The sequence below is a fragment of the Phocoena sinus genome, chromosome 11, assembly GCF_008692025.1.
Source record: "Phocoena sinus isolate mPhoSin1 chromosome 11, mPhoSin1.pri, whole genome shotgun sequence".
Classification (NCBI taxonomy): Eukaryota; Metazoa; Chordata; class Mammalia; order Artiodactyla; family Phocoenidae; genus Phocoena; species Phocoena sinus.
The window spans coordinates 71,624,234-71,638,445 of NC_045773.1; the positions used below are offsets into that span (position 1 = coordinate 71,624,234).

Consider the following 14,212-nt stretch of genomic DNA (forward strand, 5'->3'; position numbering starts at 1 on the left):
GGCCCTAGTAATTAGAAGATTTAGGAAAGAGAGAATTGTATGGTTTGAGGGGTATTTCATGGGAGCTCTACGGTTGCCTTATTAACTTTACTATGCTCACGTAATGTGATCGAAATACTTGTGGAGGTGATACAGTGTCTCTACTCCTTCACTGTTTTTCTTCAGTGTTGAGGATATATCTTGGTGCCTGCTTTGTACCTACTTATTTATTTGTATTCGACTTGTTTTTACAAGTCATCTTTTAGGGGTGGTTCTTTCTTCAGATGCCTTACTTTCATTTTCAGAAAGGACACTGACATTTATTTATTGAGCAAGCCCCTTTGCATGGGTATCCTATCTTGAAGGCTGACTTTCTCACCAAATTCTGAGCTTATGAGACCTCTCTTCCACTGCCTCTGCAACCCACCATCCTCCTGGGCGTGGTGGTGTGGAAGGGACGTTCTGTTGAGGAGATGTTGGGAGTTCTGGCATCACAGGGGCCTGGGAGCTGGTGAGTGGCACCTCCAAGGCATGTGTGTGGCATCCTCCTAACCTGATGACTATCCTCCCCCTCACATACTCTGTGGGGAAACAGGCTGGATGTGTAAGACAGCAAGGCCAGTGGGAGTGCCGATGCCTCTATTTTTTTAAACAGTTCTGCTGTATTCCTTATCCTTGTACTAGAAGCTTGTAGGAGTTCAGTTTTTTTTTTTAAAGTCTGTCAAGGAAAATAACCAGCTTGAAATGTGTCAGGACTAGAATAGCCTTAGTCTCTACAAAGATGATTAAAGTGTTTATACTCATGTATCAAATAAAATAATAATGTAGGCAAGTTATTGAAAACATTTGTAATTACTCCAGTAATTTGCTTGTTTACCATTGCTTTGAAAACAGTTCCACGTTACTTCTTTTATTTTTTTAATTTAATTTATTTTTGGCTGTGTTGGGTCTTCGTTGCTGTGCGTGGGCTTTCTCTGTTTGCGGCAAGTGGGGGCTATTCTTCGTTGCGGTGCAGGTGCACGGGCTTCTCATCGCGGTGGCTTCTCTTGTTGCAGAGCACGGGCTCTAGGCATGCGGGCTTCAGTAGTTGTGGCACACGGACTCAGTAGTTGTGGCTTGTGGGCTCTAGAGTACAGGTTCAGTATGTGTGGCACACGGGCTTAGTTGCTCCACGGCACGTGGGATCTTCCCAGACCAGGGCTCGAACCTGTGTCCCCTGCACTGGCAGGCAGATTCTTAACCACTGAACCACCAGGGAAGTCCCCACTTACTTCTAATAATAGTATTAACAACCACAACAGTAATGGCAACTAATATTGAATGTTTACTGTATACCAGGCACTAAAACAAGGGTTTTGCATCCTAATATCATTGGAACTCCTCCTGCTACTGACCGAGATATACATATTGTCACCTTCACTATACATATGAGTAAACTGAGGTGAGAGAAGTTAAAAAAAAAAAATAGGCCAAGTTTACATGGCTAAAAAGTGGCAATGATAAAGGTCTACTTGATGAGAGAGGAAGAGAGAGAGAGGGAGAGGAAGAACTTCTAAACTGTTAGGCGATACTGCCTGTGATCAACTGGGCAATGGTTTTATGTGGTTCAGGGAGACTTACTGTATTACCCTCTTAATATATAGGTATCTAGGTAGAAATACACTGATTTCTTGTATCCTTTTTTAAAATAAATTTTTTTTTTTTTTTTTTGGCTGCGTTGGGTCCTTCGTTGCTGCACAAAGAGCTTTCTCTAGTTGCGGCGAGCAAGGGGCTACTCTTTGTTGCAGTGCACAGGCTTCTCATTGCAGTGGCTTCTCTTGTTGTAGAGCACGGGCTCTAGGCACACGGACTTCAGTAGTTGTGGTATATGGGCTCAGTAGTTGTGGCTCGCAGGCTCTAGAGCGCAGGCTCAGTAGTTGTGGCACACGGGCTTAGTTGCTCTGCAGCATATGGGATCTTCCAGGACCAGGGCTCGAACCCGTGTCCCCTGCATTGGCAGGCGGATTCTTTTTTTTTTAAATAAATTTATTTATTTGTTTTATTTTTGGCTGTGTTGGGTCTTCGTTGCTGCACGCGGACTTTCTCTAGTTGCAGCGAGCGGGGGCTGCTCTTCGTTGTGGTGCACAGGCTTCTCATTGTCGTGGCTTCTCTTGTTGCAGAGCACAGGCTCTAGGCGCACGGGCTTCAGTAGTTGTGGCGTGTGGGCTCAGTAGTTGTGTCTTAGCTGCTCCGAGGCATGTGGGATCTTCCCGGGCCAGGGATCGAACCTGTGTCCCCTGAATTGGCAGGCGGATTCTTAACCACTGAGCCATCAAGGAAGTCCCTGATTTCTTACATTTTTATACATCTCGTGGATTGGGCCTGTTTTTCTTTTATCCCACAAGTGCTGATTGAGAGCTAACTGTATACAAAGTACTCTGCTAGGCCCTTAGAAAATAAAAAGCCTTTGCGGAGCTCCCTATCCTGGACAGAACATGAGAGAGATATATTAGGTGGAATCATGTGAGATTGCCATTGGAAATTTACATGGGAAGACTTAACATGGTTCAACTCGACACATAACTAAAATGAGGCGATAGAAGATTAGCTGAATATACTGACCTCTCGTTATGTTTCAGGCACCATGCTAAACATTTTATGTGCGCTAGTTCCTGAATCCTTAAAATAACTCTCAGATGTGAGTACTATAATTATCCCGGTTTTATAGATGAGGAAGTTGAAGCTCTGTGGGGTGAAGTGACTTGCCCAGAGCCACACACCTGGTGTGTGACAAAGGTGGAATTTGAACTGTGGTCAGTCTCAGTACACAGCCAGTGCCTTTAAGTCTCAGAATATAAGTACCTCAAGAGGTACAAATAAAAGTAACTACCTTATTTATGCACATTGAGAACTTTAAATTTTTATGTCACAAACCCTGTATAGAGGCACTTACTAACTTATCAGGTATATTTCAGATTTCTGTGATCTGGTCACATCTGGACACATCTGGTCATGCATATCACCACTTATCTCCAGCATTTGCATTCTCCCCCTCTGAGAACAGCCAACCAACCAAGGGGAACATTTGGAGGAAGAACACAGAAAAAGAGGAACATTTCCACTTTTACTTGTTATGTGGACATTGGACCTTTTTATTTAGAGGTCCAAACACATGCTAGAATGTATCAATTATGATTACAACTTTTTTTTTTCTCCTGTGTCCAGTTGCCCTTCTTCTAGGGTCACATACACAGACGAGCATCATAGGAGTGAACATTTAATTGTACATAATTTAAATTGTAGGCAATACAATTAAAGTCTTTTGCATATAGTCAAGCCATTTTAAGAACTTTCCTCTTTAGAAGTTTCCTAATCTTACATTCAGATACCAAAATCCTGTCTATATAAACCATAACTTAAAATTTTATGTACAAAGGGATATCCCATTTTTAAAATGTTACATTTTTTTATTTGCATGCAAAAAAATTTAAGAAGTTCTTTTTTATTATTAAATGATATCGACTTTTCATGTTACCTGGTGAATCTGAGATTCTCCCCACTGCTGTCCCAATATTTTTTGACCCCCCCTGAAATATTTTAAATTACCTTTGACAACTGGCATTCTCAAGTAGGTCTTCCCAACTAGAGGGTGGTCCCTCTGCCTATACCACACCACTGAACTTGGTTTATATTGAAACATCAAGGACTGCTTGTTCCTAGGATCCTTTTGGGCCTTGAAGAGAGGGTGAGTTGAGGAGTCAACCATGCCTGGGTTCCCCCAGCCCTTATTAGACTGATGACCTCAGGCAAATTACAGAAACGACTGGGAGACTCATCTGCAAAAATCTGGATAATTAAACATTATTCTATCGGTTTGTGTTAAGGTTCATGCAATAATGTATAAGATAAGAATAAAGTATATAGAATAATGCCTGGCAGCACTCAGTAGGCCCTCAATAAGTATTAGTGCTCTTATATTTGGGCATTCTTGAAAAAGCCTGCCATGCCCTATCCTCTTCCTGAATTCACCTAACAAAGAGGTGAATTCAGGAAGAGGATAGGGCATGGCAGGCTTTTTCAAAGTCAGATTTGTGTTTCTTAGGGGTCTTGGCCTACTTGGGAGAACAGCTTTCTGAAATCCATTAATATTTCATTGGAGCTGTGGAGCAACAGCTGTAAAACTTGCTTGGTGGGCCCTAATTGCAATGAATAATCTATGGACTCTTCTGAAATGTAATTCTTCAAAATGTGTATTATAATTAAACTCCAGCCAATCCAAAGGCACTTTAAAACAGGTTTTAAAATTTCCCAAGCCAATTAGAAAACTGGTTGGTCCAACTGTCAAGTGTAGAGAAATATGCAAATTTATGCAAAGACTACTGTTCCAGGAAGACCTTGGCTGAATGTGAACACAACACACATCTGAGAAAACACCTCCATGATACTATGTGATACTAAATCACTGGACTGTATTTATTGAGGTGGGTCTAAGTACAAAGCACACATTGTGAGTGACAGAGTGGCAGTTACTAGAACAAGATATGTTTTGTTTTTTAAAAAGATCTTCTATCTTAAATATGACAACATTGTATGCCAACCTTGACATACTTACCTTGTGCAATAAAATAGCATAGTTACAGTATCCTTCTAAAAGCAGACAAGGTGTGCCACCATTATGTTTTTTAATGCTAAGGGGATATTATTATATTAGAAACTAACGAATTCCACTTAAGTAATTTAAATCTAGGGATAATTGTATTTAGAACTCAACAAATATGTGGGGGACATGGGTTTGAGATTTCCTGTTTATCAGCAGGACCCCATTGCTATATGCATTACAAACTAATTTAAAATACTTTTAGAGGGCTCCCCTGGTGGCACAGTGGTTGAGAGTCCGACGGCCAAAGCAGGGGACAACGGGTTCATGCCCCGGTCCGGGAAGATCCACATGCCTCGGAGCGGCTGGGCCGTGAGCCATGGCCGCCGAGACTGCGTGTCCGGAGCCTATGCTCCGCAACGGGAGAGGCCGCAACAGTGAGAGGCCGCGTACCGCAAAAAAAAATAATAATAAATAAAAATAATTTTAGAGTTTTCTGGGGCTTACGTATGTATTTTTTAAAATCTGAATCACATTTTTGTTCAATTTATCTTTTACCATGATGTTTATTTAAAATAAAAGGCAACAAAACCCCCACTATATTTTTGTGGGCATTTACAGAAAAGTAAATGTAATTAACCTAAACCACAAAGGCACCCACTCCCAATCCACAGTCATAATTAACATTTATTTAAATGCTCTGGATGCTGGATGGTTTATTGGAAACGTCTCGGTTTGAGATTTGATATTAAAAATGGGTGGTAATTATACTTGGACTACAGAATGTTAAAAGGTTGGGTAGCAGCTCTCTCTTTCTCCTTTTTCACCTATTCTATTTCACTGGATGTTTGGGAAGCTCTTTTAAGACTGGGGATCACGTCATGAAAATTCTACAAATGTGGCGGTACAATTATCTGCAATAAGAGGAAGCAGTGGGAACTGGATGTTTTGAGAGTGACTTACTTAGCTCCTCACCATCTTGGCTGCTAAAGTTTTTTTGTTGTTTTTGTTTTAATGTTAATATACAGGTTTACAGATAAGGTTTCACTGCATTTTGGAATGGAAAGAGGGTGTTGCAAAGGAAAGCTTAGAATTAAAAGTTGGAATGAATTAGTTATTTGCCAAATAACTAAGTTAAAAGTTATGTTTTCGTTTTTGTGTTTTTTTTTTAAAGCATATGCAAAAAGTATGTACTGGGACATGTTCCAGTTAGAGTTCTAAACAAATATTGTTTTTTGTTTTTAAACCCCCCCCCATCAGCGTCCCCCCCCCAGCTAAAACTGGTGTGTGTGTGTGTATGTGTGCGTGTGTGTGTGTGCGTAGGGCGCCTGCGGAGAATAGCACGCATCTTGTAGATCTAAAAAAAAAAAAAAAAAAAAGCCAAGAACCCTGTTTCTTGAATAAACCACTGCATTTCTTGAAGTTAAAAAGAATCCCAAAGGAAACAGGAATTATCAGCTTTGGAGCTTGATTTTTCTAAAAAAAAAAAAATTTAATTGAAAAAAATCCTAATCTTCACATTTTTTGCTAGGCGAGAACCGAAGTTTGGAGGTAGACGAGCAGGCGAGCGGGTTTGCCCGGCGCAGAGCATGAGGCCGGGCGGGCGCGGGGAGCGGGCGCCCGCCGCCCGGCGCGGGGGTGAGCAAGAGAGAGAGCGGAGCGCGTGTGGCCGGCGCCGCTCGGCCGGGAGCTCCCGCGCCCGCGCCCCGCGCCCCGCGCCCGCCGCCGCCGCCGCCGCCGCCCCTGGTGCGATGGCGCAGAAAACCCCGTTGACAAGGCACTGCTTTTTCATGACGGTGAGTTTCCCTTTGAGTGTATTATAATTTTGTGATAAAAATTTCAAGGAGAAAAAAAAAAAACACACACAACCTCCTTCCTCTGCCTCTTTCCTTCGGGGAGGGGAAAAAGCGAGGGGGGGAGCTGGAGATATATCTCCAGACAGAAAAGAAAGAGGAGCAAATTAAACACCGAGTTGCCAAAACCAGGATATTAGGTTTCAGCCCAGAGAGCTATTGGCTAAGGCTGTGTTTTTTTTTTGGGGGGGGGGTGGGTTTGTGGGTGGGTGATGGTGGTGGTGGGTGGATGTTTAATGGACACGGAGAAAAGGGGAATCGAGTGTTTATGCCTTTCCCAGCGATGCCCGGGCCCCGGGAAGACCAAGTTCAATGTCTCGGGCGGGGGCGCGGGCGGGCAGGGGGCGGCGGGGCCGGGCTGGGGGCGCCTAGGCGGGGTGGGGGCCCCGGCGCCGTTTTTTTTTTTTTTCTTTTCCGCGGATGCAAATTTCTGGAGCGGGGAGAGGGAGAGCCTGGGAAGGGGGATGGCGTGGCTGTTGGTGGTGGGGTGGAGAGGGGAGGGAAGCCGTTTAATGACTCATTGATTGAGCCGGTTTAAAATTAGTTGTGTGCGCGAGTGAGAGTGTGTTTTCCGCCCCCACCCCCCCCCCACCCCCCGGAGCCGCCGGGAGCCGGGAAGGAGGGAGCGGGGCTCGGCGAAGGGAGGACGGCGCGGCGGGGCCGTGAGCAGGGGCAGGGAGGGCCAGGAGTGACGGCGAGCGAGGAAGAAAAATAAGCTTTTCCAATCTCCTCCCCTCGGTTTTCCCCCCCTCGTTTCTTCTCTCTCTCGAAGCTCTTGGGTGTGAATCGCATTTTCTTCTTCTCGGCAAAATGGACCCCGCGTCTCGAGAGGGGGAGGGGAGCAGGTGGGAGGGAGGCGGCGGCGGCTGCACGGGGTTTATTTTTCATCCTGGCTTCCTCCTTCCCGCTGCTTGTGCGGGCGGCCGCGGCTGGGAGAGCTCGGGGCTGGTCAGCCTCCCCGGCCCGGTCCGGCCCGGGTCTCGGAGCGCGCCTGCCGGCAGGACTGGCCCTTCCCCATCGCTTCGCTGCCTGGGTCCAAAGCACCGCAGACGACCCGCGGCCTGGCCCGGACGAGCCCTTGTGCCGCGCGGAGGACCCTTGGCCCAGCCAGGCGCCTCCTGCGGGGCCTGCGCGGCCGGGTCCGAAGACACGAGAGGCTCGGTGGCACTCTTTTGGCCGATAGTGCGCGGGCCCGACGCGGCTCGCGCCCCGGATCGTCCCGGACGCAGGATCTTGCGGGGGTTGTGCGGGTCGGGGTTGGGGGGGTGGCAGCTGGAAGGCGCTAAGATGGCGCTGGGCCTGGCCCGTCGCCAGGGCTGGTGGCGCAGTTGCTCCGCGGGCGCCATCTTACCTGGTGGCGCGGGCGGCGCCCTTCGGGGACGCTTTGCCGACCCCAGCGCTGGGCGGTCCGGGGCGTGGGGGCTACGCTCCGGGGACCGAAATCTGTACTTGGGCCCGGGGCCGAGTAGCCTGGTCCTTCGCAGTGCCCCCAGACCCGAAAGGCGAGGCAGCCGGCTCGGAGCGGGAAGGGGCTGGGGCCGGCGGCATCTTGTTCCTTTTACCACTTGCGTTGAGGAAGGAAGTGGGCTGAGGGTCGGGCCTTGCAGCCGAGGGGTTCCCTCCCTGAACCCGCAGCCCCCTCCGCCCCCGCCCCAGTCAAAATTGGAGGTGAGGGCTTCCCGTCGTCTTCCTACGGCTTGAACCTGGACGGCTTTGCTTTCCCTGGCCCGGCTTCGGGCAGGGCATGGAGGCTTTTCGTTCATCCTCTTCCACTTCATTTTGAGAGTAAAGTCGAACCAGGTTACAAAATTGCAGAAAAAAGAGTCGAGGACAGTGTCTGCCTGCCTTCTAGTAGCGTGGTTCTGTATAGGTACCCTATGTTAGTTTTTTTAGTTGGTTGTCTTATCACAACCCTGGAGAGACTTTCCTCTAGTTGTAAAAATTGTGGGAAGCTGATGGGTTCCAGTGACTTGAAACTTCTTTTTGGCTTTCATATCCCCTATTCCAAATGGTAGTAAATTACGATAGTTTCTTAGAACTCTGATCTGAAAAATTAAACTCGCCTTGAAACACCCCGGAGACTTTTTTCCTTTCCTTTCTAAAAACAAAAACAAAACAAACAAAACACTGTGTTTTGCTTCATCTCTTTCTGATCATACAAGACTTATCAGTTCCCCCACTCATTAAAGTGTTTCCTTAGAAGCATTCATATAAGTATTTATCTGTCCTGTAGTAGCTGTTTATCAAAGTGTGTGTGTGTTTTAACTTTGTTTTCAATTGTTACTGAAAAGATTATAGGGAGGAGGAAAAACGTCGGTAAAGCTCTGATCTCTCTAGGAGTCCACCGAGGTGGAAAGTAAATAGTTAATTTCTGGTGGATAAAAGTAACATAGTGGCACCATTAGGTGTGTGCTTGTGTTTACAAATACTATAGTGGCTGTTTTAGGCCCTATAAGACCTACCATGTGTTGAACACTGTTGTATGCCAGGAATTGTATATATTTACCAGGGGAGGAACTAAAAATGTTTGCCAAGATATTCGGATTGTTCAAGGTCTCGAAGTTTTAAGTGGTAGAATTGACAGTGGATCCCAAAAGCCATGTTCCATGTTCTGAGCATCAGAATCAACTGGGGAGATGTTTTAAAATACAAATTTGTAACATCCATTTGTCAGGGACAGTTGAGATTTTTTCAAAAGGTCTAATGTGTTAGGCAGTCTCAGTTTTAAGATTCCTGCTTTCAACTTCTCAATGCCCCTAACTCCCTCCAGTTTTGAAATTCTGGCTCATCCAGGATCCCCTGAATATGTAGGATTCTGTGTTATTCCAAAGCTCTCCAGGTGATTCCATTGTGACACAGATACACATTCAAAACATCGCTGTACTACACTATGGACTGTGCTGCTGGCTCTCTTGAATTGGAACATGAGACGAGGTCTATATCATTTTGAGTTTCAGCACAGTTTTTTTCTGTTTTTTTGTTTTTGTGGTACGCGGGCCTCTCGCTGTTGTGGCCTCTCCCGTTGCGGAGCACAGGCTCCGGACGCGCAGGCTCAGCGGCCATGGCTCACGGGCCCAGCCGCTCCGCGGCATGTGGGATCTTCCTGGACCGGGGCACGAACCCGTGTCCCCTGCATCGGCAGGCAGACTGCGCCACCAGGGAAGCCCTCAGCACAGTTTTATTGCTCACATTATTTTTATTTTTCTCCTCTGCCATTTATCAAATCGTTGAAATGATTTGCTTACAGAAAGAAAACTTAAGTATTGCAAGCCTTTAAAATCTTAGTATATATTTTAAAGTATATAATTTCATTCTACTACAAGTTACATAACATACTGGCTTCTAGGTCTACCCGGGCCATCTAGTTTAGTCAAGACAGCTATGCAACAAAAATATTGATAGAATTGAATATAGGGTTGATACAGAATTTAGGAATAGGGTAGGAAATATCCTGAAATAAAAACCTAGAGATAAATCCTTGAAAGGAAGGGTTCTTTCTGATTTTGAATTGGGAAGGTATTTTTTGGGGGTTTTGGGAAGTAGGATGGGAAAGTTATTCTAAACATGAGACTTGATAAGAACAGAGTATGCATTAAAGAAACAGAAGGTCAGGAAGAAACATCCAGAGCAGGTAATGAATAGCCAACGAGACCAAAATGAGAACCGAGTCAGTGAGGAAATCATTAACTTCTCTGGAGCAAGGACTACGTATTTTAGTTATTTTGTGCTTTTCTTTCCTTATTCTAAAATTCTAAGATTTTCTTTCTTTATTCTAAAGTGTTTAGTGATTTCTAGGGGGAATGGTTGAAAACTTTGATTTTTGTTGCAGATGTCAAAATTATATTATCTTTGTGTATATCCACGTTCCTCTGTCCGTCTACATTTTGAAAAGTTTTATAAGGGGCAACTGTTGGATACCTGTGTGCAGTCTGTGTCCAGTCTAGACTAGTGAGTGGGTGGAGTCCTAGTATTTGTGTCATGTGGTTTTTCTCCCCTTGTTTTTCATGGTAAATGCCAGTAATTATTTTCTTTGACTAAAATCCAATAAAGCTTGAAAGGAGGGGAAACCTAAAATAAACCTGCTCAGAGGAAAGAGTATCTTCTTTATTTAAAGTAGCCTTTAGTGAAATTCAAGACAGACAAGATCTCTGCCCTCATGACTTTATAGTATAGTGGGAAAAACAGGAAATAAGTAAACACAAACAAGATAATTACAGGTTAAGAAAATTTATAAGAAGTTAATAAGCTGTTGGGTCTAAGAGTGTGTTGTAGGGAATGACTGTTTTGGCTAGTAAGAGTCAAGGAGTGTCCCTTTTGAAAAGGTGACATTTGAGCTGAGACTTGACACACGAGCTTGTGCTAGCCATGTGAAAAGCTGGGGAGACATTCTTGGCCTAGGAACAAGTGCAAAGACCTTTAGGCCCAGAGGGTGCGGGTGTTAGAAAAGAGAGAAGCAGGAGGAGAGTGCAGTGACCTAGAGAGAGAGTGCAGGGCCTCTTATATTAGGGCTTGTGGGAGTTTTGAGATTTTAATGAAAATGAGAAGCTATTGTAGGACTTTAATTAGGACAATGATATGATTTTGTTTTTAAATATCACTGGCTGCTCTGTGGAGCAAGAGAGGAAGCAGAGAGGGCAGTTAGGGGACGATTGCAATGGTCAGCTCAAGGCTGATAGTATCTTAGACAAGGATAGTAGCAGTGGAGATGGAGCAGAGTAGATGGTGGGCTTCAGATATGTTTTGGAGGTTGAATCAGGAGTATTTTCTTCATGGGTTGGCTGTGGAGAGAGAGAAGGAGGAATCAAGGATGCCTTCAGATTCCTGGCCTAAGCTTTGGTGGCTGGTGGTGCCAATTGCTTGTAGAGAAGACTAGGAGAGGGAGAGGTGTGAGGGGTGGGTTCTGTGTGGAACCTTTTAGGTTTCTGAAAAACTTGTGGGACATCCGAGTGGAAAGTCGAGTAGGCAGTGAATATTCAAGTTGAGCTGAGTGGAGTGGACATAAATTTTGGGAGTCACTATCATAGAGATAGTATTGTCATGGAACTGGTTGAGATCATTTGTGATCATGGAAGACTTAAGATCAAGCCCTAAAAGTTCCAGTGTGTAAAGGTTGGGTAAAGTAGACCGAGAAGGTTAAGCGTTAAAGCGGGAGAGCGAATTATCCCTTTCAAGAAAAGAAGGACTGGTCTGCTCTGCCAAATACTGTTGAGAAGTTAAACAGTGAGGATAGAGAAATTCCACTTGGATTTGGCTCTCTTGACAAGTAGTTTCAGTGGCACATGAGGATGGAAGCCAGGCTGGAATGCACTGAGAGAATGGGAGTGAAGTGAATGTAAACTGCTTGTTGGGGAAGTTTTCCCGTAAAGCGAGGACAAACTGCGCAGCAGTGGTTGGAGAGGTGTGATCAAGGAAGCGCATTTTAAGAAATGATGGGAAATAGCAGAGCATTTTCAAGTAGGCTAGCGAGAATATCTAATAGGGAGAGACTAATGCAGAAGAGAAATAAGACTACCAAAGGAGCAAAATTCTTTCTTTCTTTATTTATTTGTTGGCCTCGCTGCGCGGCTTGTGGGATCTTAGTTCCCCAACCAGGGGTTGAACCAGGCCCCAGCAGTGAAAATGCCGAGTCCTAACCACTGGACCACCAGGGAATTCCTGCCAAAGGAGCAAAATTCTTCAGAAGGAGAAAAGGAATTCAAAACACAAGAAGAGGGTTTGCCTTTGGTGGGAGCAAGATGACTTGCAGTCATCTTGCAGTGTAGCAGGAGAGAAGGCAAAAAATTGGCACAAGTGCAAGGAGGTTTAGGAATTGGAGGTAGAATATAGGGCTTTCTGTTCAGGTGGCTTCTGTTTTCTCAGTGAAGTCTGAGGCAGGGCCAGCAACCTAAAGTAAAGGAGGAAAGGGTGTGGATGGTTTGAGATGAGGAGGACACCTCACCTTGGACAGCAGGAAGTGAACTCGCTGAGACACCAGATAGGGTGGCTGGGCATTATTGAGTGGCTGGAGGTGGGGGGGGGGGGGGGGGTAGGTCTGAATTTAAGGTGAAACCAATCGACCCAGTTAGTTGTGTGGTTTTCTGCCACCAACGTTCAGCTATAACAAGGGAAGCAAAAGCAGCCAGGTGATCAGTTCAACCAAGATTGGAGTTTGGCCCCCCAGGTGTGATAGGAAGAGAGGAGCTAGGGAATTGAGGGTGGTCTCAAGGGTGTGATTAGTGATGAACTTGAGATGTTATTTGGGTCGGAAAGCAGGAGAGGATAATGAGGGTGGGGGGTGAAGAATTTAACCATGAAAATCAGTTTTGGTTAATAAAAAGTGACTTAATGGGTAGAAAACTTCAGCCGGGGATGATGAAAAAGTTCTGGAGCTGGATAGTGATAACAGTTGTACAACAATGTGAATGTACTTAAAGCTAATGAACTGTACACTTAAATGGTGAATCTTATGTATGTTTTACCACAATTTTAAAAAATGCATTCGGGAGTTGCCTGGCAGAGCAGTGGTTAGGACTCTGTGCTCTCGCTGAGGAGGGCCCGGGTTCAATCCCTGGTCGGGGAACTAACATCCCACAAGCCACATGGCACGGCCAGAAAAAAGAAAGAAAGAAAAAGAATTAACATTTAAAGGTTTGTGGCAGGTACAGATGTTACTTGCACACTGCCTTGGACTATTTGCAGAGTACGATGTTTTCTATGGAAGAAAGGTTTAGAAAGCATATCTCAAATTATTGAGGCTAAAGAGACAGTATCCCCTCTTATCATGGTCCCAGACTTGAGTAGGCATAACAGTCACCTGTAGACACAGAGGTTCTGGCGTAGGACCATGAAATCTTATGTTTCCCTGTTCCCGCACTTATTCTAAGCCTTTAGCATAGCATTTAAAACAAGCTGGGCACTTAGTAAACATTTTCTGGCTAAATACTTAGACAACCCAGGTTAGAGTAGAATGGTGGGAACCAAAGAAAAAAACATTTTTGAGATAGGTAGAAATCAGCAAGGCCTTATAGTACATTGTGATCTCTGTGGGTAAGAGAAAAATCAGATTAAAGGGAGAGAAACAGGGAAAGTCATTTTTTAAAAAAATTCAGATAATACCAAGTGGAACTTTGTAGCACTCTCCCTAACCTCCCTTTCTCTATTCTTTCCTCAGACTGCTGTCATTCTTTTCATAAGGTTCCTCTGTTCCCCAAATGGCCTACAGAATAAGTAACAGTAAAGTAAAATTAGAGAAGAGGAGAGCAGGGTAGATGATAGGATTCAAAATAGAGGTCTGGGGCTTCCCTGGTGGCGCAGTGGTTGAGAGTCCGCCTGTCGATGCAGGGGACTCGGGTTCGTGTCCCGGTCCGGGAGGATCCCATGTGCCGCGGAGCGGCTGGGCCAGTGGGCCATGGCCGCTGAGCCTGCGCGTCCAGAGTCTGTGCTCCGCGACGGGAGAGGCCACAGCGGTGAGAGGCCCGCGTACTGCAAAAAAAACAAAACAAAACAAAATAGAGGTCTGTGGTCTTTCCTGGGAAGATAGCAAGGTCATTTGTCAGGGGCAGAGGCAAAAGGTTTTGAGTTTGAGGGGAGTAAATTTGTGGAATGTGTCAGATGTGGGGAAGGTGGATGAAAGGAAGGGTACTTAGCTGCAGTGAGGCAACATGAATTAAGCAACATACCAGTTACATCTGCATGGCATGGTTCTCTCGTGATCAATAATGTTCTAGGGTAGAAGTGGAAAATACAGTGGGTGAGGGGGCTGGCAGAAAGCAGGGGGGTGGGGGGGGTGGATGTTAAATGAATGTGAAGTGGGAGAGCTGACAGA

General features: G+C 45.3%; 1 protein-coding gene across 2 annotated transcripts in view; it reads left to right on the plus strand.

Moving 5' to 3' along the window:
• Positions 1 to 14,212, plus strand: part of BICRAL (BRD4 interacting chromatin remodeling complex associated protein like) — a 106,874-nt gene that overhangs the window by 18,077 nt on the left and 74,585 nt on the right. For both annotated transcript variants that reach the window (XM_032647617.1, XM_032647616.1), the window contains exon 2: positions 6,087 to 6,351. The gene's annotated coding sequence lies outside the window, so the exon portion shown is untranslated. The remainder of the gene's footprint in view (positions 1 to 6,086; positions 6,352 to 14,212) is intronic.